Below are 13,508 nucleotides of genomic sequence, written 5' to 3'. Positions count from 1 at the left end.
GAAAAGGCATGAGGAAAAACAACATCCCAGGATCTTATGGGGCTAGCAGTCAGCTTTTTGAATCTGTCCCGTGAACAAACAAGCAGGGTACAATATATATACATATATGTTTTATGTGTGTGTGTTTGTCATAGGAGTTGATCATATAACTATTTGCAAGCTTTTTCTTTTTTTAAAAAAAGCTGAGCTTTGTTGGCCCTAGTTGGAGAAGGAACTTTTAAAAAAACTTTATAAAAGCTGGTGGGATTTGCCTGGATGTGATGGTGGTGGTAGAGGATGCCAAACAGGATTGAAGTTATTATTGATCTGGAGGCTGGAGTTACTGGAGCTGGAGCTGTGTGCTGGAATGTGGGAGTGTGGTGGTGAAGCAGATCACGTGAAACCTCTCCCTCCCTCTCTTTATTTTTTTTGAAGGGGAGGGAGGGGTTAGGGGATGGGTGGGGGCAGAATTGATATTTGAGAGCTAGAGTTAAGGGGTACTGAGGGGAGGTTATGAAGAAAGGGGGGGATGTGCAGGAACTTCAAGTAACATACACACAGGAATCAGCCCTGAAGAGGAAAGAGCAAAGGCCCTGAAGAAAGGACAAAGGGCGGCTTGTGAGAATGTGGCAGGCCACAGGAATGTCCTGGGGAAATTTGGTCTGCGCTGCCTCCCTCTTTCAGTCTATTGGGCTTGACATGCTGGCCTCCCTCAGTCATCCCTCTCCACAGTCATCCCTCTTCACTTTATCTAGGACACTGTCACCCTCCCCTCAGATTTACATCACCTACAATTCCCCTCTTCAATATTATTGTGTAAATACTCAGATATTTCCTTTCTTGATTTTTTTCTGCCTCATTTCTTTTTCCTACTGCTACTGTTGCTACTGTCCCCATCTAATTCACGTACACCCTCTCAGTGATACAGGTAGTTGATCTATACTATCGTAACAGGGCCAGCCCTTCTGCTAAATTACTTCTATCCCATCAAATGTAAGTTGGAACCACCTGGGGTTTGTTTTTTGTGTGTGTGTTTGTGCCCCTTTACTGTGAAGAAAAAGACTACTACTCTGTCTCTAGTACTGGAATTTATAAAATACAGTAGGTTGACAAATAACTAGATTCTGTCTCCTGTCCTGGGCTGATGGATGTGAGGATAGTGGTGATGGCTTATGTGCCATATTGGGACGTGGGGAGGTGGAGAGATACTACCTGAAGTTTTGGAAAGTTGGCCTGTGAATACAAGACTCTGGAATGAGTTTGGGATGTGACTGAATTAATAGTTGACTTGCATAAAAGTAGTAAGAGATGGATTGATTCGGTAAAGGAAGCCACAGACCTGAACTTACAAGATCTGAACAGAGTGGTTTATAACAGATGCTATTGGAGGTCACTGATTCATAGGGTTGCCATAAGTCGTAATCGACTTGAAGGCACATAACAACAATAAAAGTAGTAGGCCTGATTTTGTTTGTTACACTGGGTTTTATTAGATTGAAGTCAGTGAAATACCTTGATTAGACTGACAGTAAGATCAGCCTATTTTAATACACAGGCCATTACAATAGTGATTTGTTTGGCTGGAATAAAGACTCAGTCCAAAAGTTTATATCTCAGGGACCTGATCCAAAGCTTGAAGCAGTTGGGCCCTCCTATTAACTTCACTGGGCTTTTGTATTTGGCCCTCTAAGTCTCTCTAGCAGTGTATGTCAAATTTGCTGCCTTGCATTTGGTTTTGACCAGTTTATACAGTTCAGTGATGCTTTGGACTGACAGTTTGTAAGGAATGAATTTGATGTTTTTCAGCTATCTTTTAAAATGGCTTCACAATGAGAGTTCTGTTGACTGTGTATATGTTTATTTCCTAATAGCTTCCCTAAAGAGGATTAATTTACATGCAAGCAAGTTTTTATGGTCAATAAGTAAAGCCATCAATTGGTTAAATTATGGGGAAATGTTAAAAAGAAGTTGAACTGAAAAAAGCCCCACATTATTCTACTTGTGAATCTTTTAGAGCTGCCTGAGCACACAAAAGTAACCAATAAATGATGTACAGCTTTTCATCCACCAAAATAGTATTCTTTTATTATTGCTTTCTCTCTCATGGAAACAAAACATTTATTTTCCCAAAGGCTTTTAGTAAACAAAAATATTAATTATAATAAACATGTAGCTTCCATTTTTTGTGTGGTCATGTAAAGTATAGTCTTTGGTCTATATTAACAGCCCATGAACAGAGAGTAGTATCCCAGTGTCAGAGGTACTGTCATTAACAGTAAGTATTGACCTAAACCAGCAGTGGCTTATTTAAATAATAGGTTACACATTCCTATACATTATTCTATTAATTATCCCGTTTAATCATAATGCATGCTAATGTCATCTGAAGTATTATGATTGATGCAAAATTTAGATTGTTGCTGCGTAAATAAATATTTTACAGATCTTTTTTCAAATCAGCTGAATATTTTTTCTTCAGTGGTGTCCATTTTTGAGCTGGTTGGCCTTATTCGAAGGGAAATGTGACTGAACTGAAGCAGCTGAGAAGTTAAATATTCTGCTTTTAATATTTTAAAAATATTTACAAATCACATACCTTTCTTTTCAATAGAGGGAACAGATTCAAGCACAATCATAAATATTTTGCATAGTTTAATAAGGTCACTGTAGTGCTTATTTATAGCTCAATCTGCTAACCATTTTTATTCAAAAATAAGTTCCATTTATTTTAATAGGGCTTGCTTCTGATTAAGGTGGCTTATGTTTGTAGCCTAACGTTGCAATCCTAACTATGTCTACACAGAAGTAACTCTTACTGAATTCAGTGGAGCTTACTCCCAGCAAAGGGGTTAGGATTGCAGCCTTAGATACTTTTCTTTCTCTGAAATAATTAATGGTCAAATTATTAGAAATTAAACAGAAAGCTATAGGTTAAAAATGTAGTTCCAAACTTTCAGATACATTGCAAAAAACTACCAAAATCTATGAATAAGCAAAAACTACCAAGTAGACATTAACAGTGCCAAAAAACAAAAAAACCCCACCCTCTTAGGATAGGGGTGGTAATATGCAGTCCTCAAATTACTTATCTTGGGATCACTGTCTGGTTTAACTAACATTATGATGAAGTAAATGTCTTGAGGGTTGCAGTCTACTTGTTTAACATGCACAAGGAAAAAAGTGAGGCATATTTTTGGTACCATTGATACTTCTTTTAGCTTGACTTGAAACTTGCATTCGAAGTAGCGATATTAGGCAACTATATTAGGTAAATATATAAACAAATGGCAATTTGATTTGGGAGAGTGTTAATATTAAGTAAAGTACAGTAAAACTGGGGATTTTAAGAACATTACGCTCCTGTCTTTTGAAAAATGTGTTTATTTAAAATCGGCTCTTCACCACCTCCATTGGCCATGGGTGGAGGATTGTGGTGGCTGTTGAACTTGTGTTTAATTATCTTAATAGCAGCATTTAGCAGATTCCTATAAAGGTGTAATTAATTGTGTGTAGCTTCTTGTGAAAATCTTTGAGAACTATAAGTGTACACTGTGGCCACCTTTCCCCAATGAAAAGGTTACATGTGTGCAAATGAATTGTGCAATAATGTACTCAAGTGTATTTAGATTTAGGGGTGAGAGCATTATCTATTCATTAATTTATTTGGAGTTTGAAAGCCAGCACCTACATACTGCTTTTAGAAGCACTAAGAACAAAGGGCATGAGATTTGACAATCTTGACCTCTGTTTTTCTTCCCACACAGTCCTCGTATCACATTTCTTCAAGGACCTCTCCAGAAGGGGATGATACACTGTGCACTTATCTAAAGAAAAAACAGCATTTAATATTGTTGTTTAAGTGCCATGTATTTCCCGCCACATTTTCAAAAAGAGAGACAAACAGAACTGCCTCTTTCATATTTACTACATTAACAAAATGAAAAATTCAAGATAGGCCTTTAAGCATGTATAAAACACTTCCTAGGTTTTCCAGAGCAATGAAGATAAGAGAGAAAGACTATTTTGCTATTGGAAAGGATTAATTTTCTTATAAATTGTCATAATTCAAATGACCTGTGTTAGTGACCTATTTTTCTTATTTGCTTAGTGTTTTTTTTTTCATTATTGTGTCTTTAAATTAGAAGTTATTTTAATTCTATATCCAATTATATATGCATTCCTGGATGGGAATATCCTAGTATAACTTTGGATATCGGTTCTAAAACATATTTCCTTCAAAATAAATTCTGTTGAGCACAATGGAACTTGCTTCTAAGCAAGTGTGTCCAAGTAATGATGGTTAGGACAAATAATTATTAATGTTTATCTTTTTTGAACCAGAATAAAGTTCTGCTAATTATGCCACAGTTACCTGTGGAAAATCACTAGAAACTGTGGGTATTAAATTAGCCATAGCAAGGGTATGGACATAGTCCTGCAATGTTAAGGATTTGACACTTCAGTGCTTCTACTGCTTAAACATTTTCACCAGTGCAATATGTGTTTCATTGTACTAATATGCAGACAGTTTTATGAGACTTTATTTCTTTTCTGGTTCTTGATAGAGGTCACATGGTTTCTCCCATGTACTGTGTTTAATATGCCTGAAGTATGCTCTTATTTTGTTGAAAGTAAGGCCCTAAATTGCTTTGAATTGCACCATCAGAGAAAACTCAGGCTTACTTTTCCTTCTGTTTAACTTTTTAATTGTTGGAGTCGTGGGAAAACATGCTTTCTGTTTTATATTTTCAGCTATGTATTTAGACATACAGTTTTTTCTGTCACATTCTGGAGAACCAAAATATGTTTCACACAGAAATGCACAGATGTTAGTGTAATATTGAGAATTCTAATTTAGCACTAGTAATTCAGAGTGGCATTCAAAGAATAGACTATACTTGATATTACTTGGCTCATAATATCATCTACAAAATTCGGTATAGACAAAAATAGTAATTACTGTTGGTAGTATCCCTGCAACCTGCCCTCCCATGGTCTCATGTTGTTGTTCCAAAGGACTTTATATGGAATGACCAATTTCAGAGCACTCCAGCATTATAGTCTTAAAAGGGAGAGAACAAAAATTCATAAAATTCCAGTTTGCCCGTAAACCAAAAACATCTCTGTTTAAATAGATTGCTGCCTCTTTTTTGTCTAGCCAAAATAAGGCACAACTGAGAAAAGGCAACATAAAAGCATAGAGGCAAATACGCAAAACAAATGACAGATGATTAGAATCTTCTTACAATATGCTTATATGCTGGCAACTATTTATGGTTACTTTTTTGTGCTGTCAGTTTGCACTCTTTCTTTGGTGATATATCATAACACAGATGTTAACCTGCCTCGTCGCTATGGATGATTTGTAGCAATCTGAAATTATTAGATTCACTCCTTGATCCTACAGATATTCCAAACCTCAGTGGCACACAGTGTTGTGTGTCTAAGTAGTTACAGCAACTGCTGGTGGCTTGTGAGGCAGGTGGGGTAGTGAGTCCTACATGTTCTCAGATCTGTTAAAAATGCTTCATGTGATGATCTTCAGATCTGAGGCCCAACTTTCGCTTAAGCATGTATTTGGGGACCCCCACCATTGTACACAAAAGATATATTAGAATTGCCAATATAGCAGTAACTCCTAAACAAATGTTCAGTTTGCCTGAATCATCTCCTATCCTTATCTTAGCAGTTGTTCTGGGACTACTCTGCCAAATGCGGTGATTGTGATGGTTACTAGTATAGTAGCCCTGTCCCTATATAGCTGCATGGATCGACTTCTTCAGCCATCTCACAGTGTAAGTTTAACACTGCAAGTTATGGCACTGCATTAGGGTGTTAGTGATTGGCTGATTTGAGTGTTGCTTTACCAGTATAGTGACCCACATTACTGATACTTCTTTGTTTTTGCTTGAAGTATGAGAATCTTCTGCACAAATCTCCATTCCTCATTTCAGTATAGCAGGAACTAGTGCTCCGTGGAGATGTTCGAAGAATTATGTATATTTTTGCGGTTATGAGCTGAGCTTTCTTTTCTATAGGACCATCTTACAATTAAGAGATTTTGTAACTGCCATCCAAATGTTGCTGAATTTGTCTGTACTGCAGTACATCTAGGATGTAAGGATAACATTTGCATTGTTGATCCAGGATTTCTTGAATAGCTTTATGCTTCACATTCAATCTTGGGCAGTAGAGTAGTGGCAAATTCAAAAGTGCAGTGTCCATTAATAATAGTCACAGCCTCGCTCCCTCCCGTCCTTTTTTTTCTTGCTGGGTTGAGAATGAGGTCCTTTGCTCATCCCTTCTCCCACAACAACAGACATCCCTAAGAGCCAATCTGCATTAAAGGGAAGAACGTTAGCTAAAGAGAAGAGTCTTCTCAGTGGCTGATTCACCTCCTTTTACTCTGATTGGCTCCAAGCAGCAGGAAAGGACAAGGAAGCATGTTAGAAGTTTCTTCTCTGTGGCTAACAAGCTCCCCTTTCATACTGATTAGCTCAAAGAATGCTGGAGACACAGGGACCTTGCTGGGACCCGGCTCCCAAAAAAGTAAAGGGTCTAAGACCCTCCCCCCCCCCCAAGTCCCTGGATGACTACACCTCCTGACTTGGGCTGTGAGTTGCAAGTTTTTACAGCTTGATAACATCAGTCTCTTTGTTATAAACTATATGTTGTATTTATTTATTTATTTATTTATTAAATTTTTATACCGCCCCATAGCCGAAGCTCTCTGGGCGGTTCACAACATCAAAATATCAACATACAATTTAAAACCACACATTAATCAATTTAAAACATAACTCATTAAATTTCCAAATAAACCTATACTAAACTAAAATACTAAAATACTAAAAATACTAAAATACTAAATGCTACAATACTAAAATGCTAGATTACAATTAGTGTTGTAGTGTTGAAATTCAAAGAGTAATACTTGGTGACTTAAAGTTAAAATGTTAGTGCTGTCAATATTAATGTAGCAATCAATTTAAATGGGAAAATTAAGATAATGTTGGGTTCCAATATACTTTGGGACTGAATATTTTTCAGTGTAAATAACTATATAGGAATGTTATTTTAAAACCATGAATGGTCTAGAGGAGTGATATATGGATACAAACTTTAGCATGATGTATTTTCCCATATGTATTTGGATTTTTGTTGTTGTCCCCTGTTGTTGTGTCATAGGTCAGCATCGGTTCCATTGGGAGAAAAATGTTGTCTTGTGTTTCTTTTTTGCCTTGGGGTCTACATGTGGCTTTGCAAGAATGATGTATATCTTAATTGTTGATGTTTTCCTCTGGATGGATGTGTGCATGTCTGATGCTTAACTGTAGCTAGCAATATTGTTGCGACAAAACAGCTGAAATTCAAGGTCTGTAGTTTCTTCTAGCTTCCCTGCTTACCATAATCAAATAGTGAGAGGAAAAGTTTAGGAGACCAATGAGAAACTTTGTGCTGAAGTTTGAAAAAAGTGAATCTTGGAAAACTGAGTACAGTTGTAAACTTAAAAATCAAAACATCTCACTCTAATTTCGGCAGGTGGGGTTCTTAGCATGCATCACAGTTCACCTCAAGTATGAGTAATTATGCTACTTTAGTAATTATTGGAGAGGAAAGAAATGCTTAAGATGTGAATTCTTCTAAACTTCAATAGCTTTACTTTCAGCCAGAATAAAGATGAAACAGTAGTTAGCCATATATATGCCTGGGAATATATGTTAAGGCAAAAAGAAAAAAAAACTTGAGCTAAAGTTGGGGTGTCTTTAAAATTATTGTCATACTTCATAGTTCACATTTCCATTTAGTATCCCTTCTTTCCAGAGAGAAGACCAATATTCTATGTTTTGTGCTCCATGTTTTGATACGAAAAGTAGGCTAAGGCATGTTGGACTGATGCAGAAAATCAAAATTGTGTTGCTGTCAGTGTTAAGTGATGGACATTGTGCTGTACTTTCATAGTACCCAAGATCTGTTGCCTAAGGCAGGCTACCTTCCCCTGGCTAATGGTGGGCTGGAACTATTTGGGATGTCTACGGCTGTAGTCTCACGCTTGGAGTTTAAAGGCTCTTGGAGTGCCTGCTTCTTCTCCATTGTTCCAGAAGACGAGGCTAACTTAACTTAATTTGGCACTATTATTATTATTAGCATTCACATTTGTTTGTCACTTTATACAAAGTCTCAGAGCAACTTAACATGACAAAATACAAATGGGTAAAATCAATTAGAAGCAAAACAAAAAGGACAAAGCACAAAACGAAGTTCTTAATGTGTTTATCCAACAAAGCAATAAAAAGGACAAATCCTACCCCATCCCACTAAAAGATGAGCATCACAGCAGAGGATAAAATCATACAAAAGTATTATTTCAAAAACTTTAAAAAGAATGCAAGTACATTAGAAGCAACCTTTATATCCAGTTGGACTGCTTCACCATCTAGCTCAGTATTGTCTACTGTGACTGTCAGCAGTTTTCCAGGATCTCAGGCAGAGATCTTTCATATCAGCTCCTGCCTGATCATTTTAATTAGAGATGCAAGGGGTTGAACCTGGGCATGCAAAGGATGTACTCTATCACTGAGCTGTCTCAAATAAATAATATTTACCATGTTATCTTTGTACCTCTAACTTAAGAAGAAAGTGAGTCTTTCCCTTTGAAGAATGCATTTAATCCTGCCCCCCTCCTTTGGGCATTTATGTGTGGGTTTTATTTTTGAAAATGAAGAAGTGCTGTGGTTTGGAAAATGCATACTTTAGAGCATGCACAACATATGCAACTACTTTTACCACACTTACTTTAAGCACTTCAGGATGGACAATTACTTTTTAAAAACCTGCTAAATCTTACATTGCTAATGTTAATGGAGGGTGGTAGAGTTGATTGACTTTGCTGGCAATGAATAACAATTCTGCTGTTGGCATAATAGTTTTTAGATTTTAAATATTCTTTCATTTTAAGTGTACTTTTTTTTTTAAAGTTAGGAATACCTCAACTTATTCCTACAACATACACCTACTTTACTCTGTGATTTTCCCAGTATGGGCACTTTTATATATACCTTGTTTGATACCTAGTAGAGGAGTCTGCTTTTCAAGGGAACAACATCACTCCAATTTTGTTAATAACTATATCAACATATAAATGTAGGCATGGGCAAGGATTCTTTGAAGCTTTCATATTATAAAACCAGGAAAGCAATCATAATAAGAATGTCAGTGTTGCCACCTAATTTTGATACTCTCATCCATGTAACTACCTGTAGTCTTAGGTTGTGGAATGTGATTTACTAGCATAATTAATTCTTGTACAGAAGTGGGTGTCATGGTAATTTGGATGGTGATGCTGGATTCTACCAGACTCCACTTAAGCTCTCTTTATTTATTTATTTTGTAATTTCCAACTCAGAATTGTAATACCCTGGGCAATTAATCAGATCCTTGATTAATTGACAGATTGTACCCTGTTACATCTCATAACATGGAGAATTCATGTTCATCATGGAGTTTTCTGTACCTATCCTTCTTCTCCACATGCCAACACTGATGGCGAAGGAACCTTAGTTGACATTAAACCTATGAACAAATGGCTGATCCTTGCCCAGTTAAGCGAACTTACATGTGACAAATGTTTGTATTGTAAATATGTATTGTGTTGCTCAAAACACCTTTGACACTGCACCAAACACTCTTAGTTTATTTTACTTCTAAAATTGGTCTGTACAAGAATACACGTTAAACATGCCTTGTGTCTACCAGCTATAGCCATTTTATATTCTCTCACTCCTAGATTTCTATCTCAGTGACCCCCGCTCAGCAGGGAAACCAACTCATTCAAACCAGATATGTGCCCCAGGTTTACTCAACATTCTTTTCCATTCTCATGATCAGGGCCTTATAAAACGCCAGCTGACCATTGGTCCATTGAGCAATAAGTTGTGTGGCAAATGGATAATATAATGTTGCACGTATGAGTTCTTTGGCAAGGTATTGACTATATTTGCATGAAGCGCTATGCCAAGCTGGGTTTTTTCTTGCTACAGCTTGTGCTTAAGGAGAAGAGAGCTTAACCACAAGCCTGGGTTCAGGTGACACTAAGCCAAAGGACTAGGGAGGAGCAGAGTGGGTGTGGGTTTTCTCTGGGAGCCAGCATGTTTGTGTGGTGCTTTGGTTTACCATGATGCATTGTTAATTCTTTATTGTTAAAAAAATATAGCAGATGGTATATTTGTATTTTTGCAGCACCAAGTATTTATAATATATGCAATTATTATTAGAACTGCCTGGTATTATTTCTATATTATATTTTAGTGGTTATTATTTTATTGGCCTTTAGGAGGTGCTCTTGGAAGTTTTTCAGCAGGTGTAGGAAGCACGGCTTCCTTTCCCCTTTGTTGCTGTTGCCCAATATCTGAAACATGTTTTATTAACAATTCCTGTCTAAGGAATGGAATAATTTGATGACAAAGCAATGGATATTTGTCAACATTGTCTTTAACTTGTATTGTCACTCTTTAATCTTTTTTATGGTTATTACTGTGGTAATAATCCCCTTCCTTTTTTGTATTTCACATTGCATTCTGACCGCACCTGTTCAAGGACACCAGGCTTTCAAAATGCTGCTATCTGTATCATGTAGGGGAGGGTTTGTTTTTGTTTTAATGAGTGAAGGATTGAATAATTATGCAGGTTTGGATAAGGTTAGAATGGATTGAATTTTGTGATCAAGAAGAGCCACAGCACGAGAAAAATATATGAATTGTTTTAAAGGGAATATATTGCTTAAATGAGACTGTAGAATAAAAAGAGTAGCAATAGGACTAACTTTTTAAAAATTAACTTATTAAAGTCATGATTGCTGCTATCTGATATATATGTATTTCACTGGCTGCAAGGAACATTATGTTACCCATGACCTGGTAACCCCCAGAATAGGTTACAGTAGGGCCTCACTCATATGGCGGGTTACGTTCCGGACCCCTGCCGAAAAGCAAAAACCGGAACTCAATGAATAGAATGGTGCGCGATGGCCGAAAACTGCTGTAAAAGCGGAACAAGCACCGTATGAGTGGGGCTTTAGTCTAATTGCGTCTAATTGAGACCACTGCATTAGCTAAACGCCGTAAAGCAAAGCGCCGTAACACGGGGCCCTACTGTACTGTAATACATTATTTGTGGACCAGCCTTTGAGGATTTTCCAGAAACTGCCCTTAGTTCAGGATTTTTCTGCTAGATTTCTAACTAGGACCAGTCTTAGGAAACACATTGTTCCAATGTCAAAATGGCTTTGCTGGCTTTTAATCTATTTCCAATTTTCTCAGACCTTCACATACGTTCACGTAATTTTAACATTCATCTCTATGTTTCAGCCTTCTGCTATGTAATTGTATCTCTTTTGTTGAACTTTTACAATAGCTTTTGTATTTTTAATTTCTTTAATTGTTGGCTGTTCTTGCTGAAGAGTGAGATACAAATGTATCTCATAAAGTCATAAAATGTCTCTTTCAAGTATAATTTTAGTTAACTAACTAAAATAAACCAATTGTTCACGAAAGGTTCTAACTGTCCAGTCGTTGTACATCAGAAATGGGGGACTGAAGGCAGGGAGGAAGTCATCTTGACTGATCATGTAATGTGGTTTGGGAAAACCAATGTCATGGGCCTCAGATTTCTCTAGATGTGTGAAAAAGTTCCTTGCATATTGGTATGTGTGCCAAAGTAGCTATGGAATGTGCAAGGATATGAACAAATAATCACTTGGTCCCATAGCTTTGAAAGTGCCAGCCCTTTGTTCATTGTCTTTAATCTTTTGGCCCTGGCCATGTGCATTATTCGATATTCTGCAATGCCTCTTCCAGTCTGTGCTGCCATTATCCATGTTTTTGAAAACTATGGACAGGTGTGAATGGGAATCACTTAGATCTTCTTCCTCAACATTTGGTGCCTGTTGTAAAGACAGTGTTGTGTTAATAATGTTATCGTGCTGGATTACCTGGTACAAAGGTACAGATCTGTCAGTTATCATTCCTTCTCTATTTAGACATACCCATTCATCACTTGATGACTGGAGTGTCAAGCAGTGACTTGGACATGTGAAAGGGCCATCAGCGGTTTTGTAGCACTTCAAGTTCAGTACTTTTAAATAGAGGCAGTTGACACATTCAGTTTTGAGACATCAAGTATTAAGTTATTAAATGAGCACTTTACAAGTGTTCTGTTATATGCACATTTGTTGTTGAGAACAGCATAGCATAAGAATGTACTCATATTTAGTCACAAAGTGTATATGTGGACTAAACCTAGCCGAATATAAGTTGGTGTTATATGTCACATAAATCTGGATTTTACATCATTGTGGTTGACCACCTGGTTGTGTGTGTATATATGGGTACACTTTGATCAACCAAATTACAGAGTGGCTGGTGTTGGGAATCCTATTCTTGTTAGTTCACTAGTGGGTATAACAACAACAGATGGATTTCAAGCTTAATACTTTGCAGGTTTACGAAAAGGCAGTTTCATAATTCTTACTTCCAAGTAAGAATGCATATGATCATTGCCCTGTTAAGAATGTAGAAAAAGCCTTGGTGGATCAAATCAAAGCCCATCTAGCCCAGTATTCTGTTCTCAAGGTGGGCAACCAGATACCAATGGGAAGACTGCAAGCAGGACCTGAATACAGCACAACTCTCCCCAGCAACTGATTGTCATCCCATGATAATTTTGGTTTGCCCTTTTCTGAATCATTTTTTACTTCTACAATATCCTTTTTTGAGGTATCATATTGGTAGTTTTATTTTCAACGATTTCCTAGTGATTCCTAACATGGAATTCACCTTTTCCACAGCTCTTGCATCTCAGTTTTGACATTTTTTATTAAGCTATCCACTAGTACCCCAAGAGTTCTTTTCTAGCCAGTTGTGAGAAATGTGTTCATTATAAATAAACAGAATGTGTATACCTTAGAACAAGGGTTAGGAAACCTCTGGCCCGTAAGCCTGATTAGACCTGCCAGGCCAGTTTGGAAAAGTCATGCCTATCTGCTCTCCACCTGACATCATATGTGTTATCAGTTGTGGGGCAGGTAAAGTTGTGGCTTGGCCGAAAAGGGGGTTGTCAGTGCCTTTAAATCCTTTTGGAAAGTGGGTTGAAGCCCTAACTGTCAGCTTATTGCCTAAGTTTCAAAGCCCAGAGATTGTCAGTACTTCAAGAGAGTCCTGCACAGCCGAAGCCCCAGTGATCAGCTAGAATTGGCTACACTAGGGAGATCCCTTTGGAAACTCTACTCATTCAGTTGAGGGGCTTGGATGAACCTGCTTAGATCCAAAGCATTTCCTCCAGTGCTTTAAATCCAAGCCACATGCTATGGAAGTTCCAGAAGAAACAGTTTGGTTTGTATTCAAAGCACTTCCTCCAGCACTTTCTTGCAGAGGCTTGAAAAGGGCCCCCTATAAGTGATAATCAGCTGATAGGCGGTTACAGAGAGCCTCTTTGAAGGCACATCCCCAGCATCAGTGAGCTGATTGGTTACA

The 13,508-nt window shown here is 37.5% G+C and overlaps 1 protein-coding gene across 14 annotated transcripts in view; it reads left to right on the top strand.

Moving 5' to 3' along the window:
- ZNF521 (zinc finger protein 521) overlaps positions 1 to 13,508 on the top strand; it is a 422,310-nt gene that overhangs the window by 2,166 nt on the left and 406,636 nt on the right. The window lies entirely within an intron of this gene.

The sequence above is a fragment of the Rhineura floridana genome, chromosome 1, assembly GCF_030035675.1.
Source record: "Rhineura floridana isolate rRhiFlo1 chromosome 1, rRhiFlo1.hap2, whole genome shotgun sequence".
Lineage (NCBI taxonomy): Eukaryota > Metazoa > Chordata > Lepidosauria > Squamata > Rhineuridae > Rhineura > Rhineura floridana.
The sequence above is the reverse complement of the archived record's forward strand: the minus strand, read 5'-3'. Positions and strand labels throughout refer to the sequence as shown.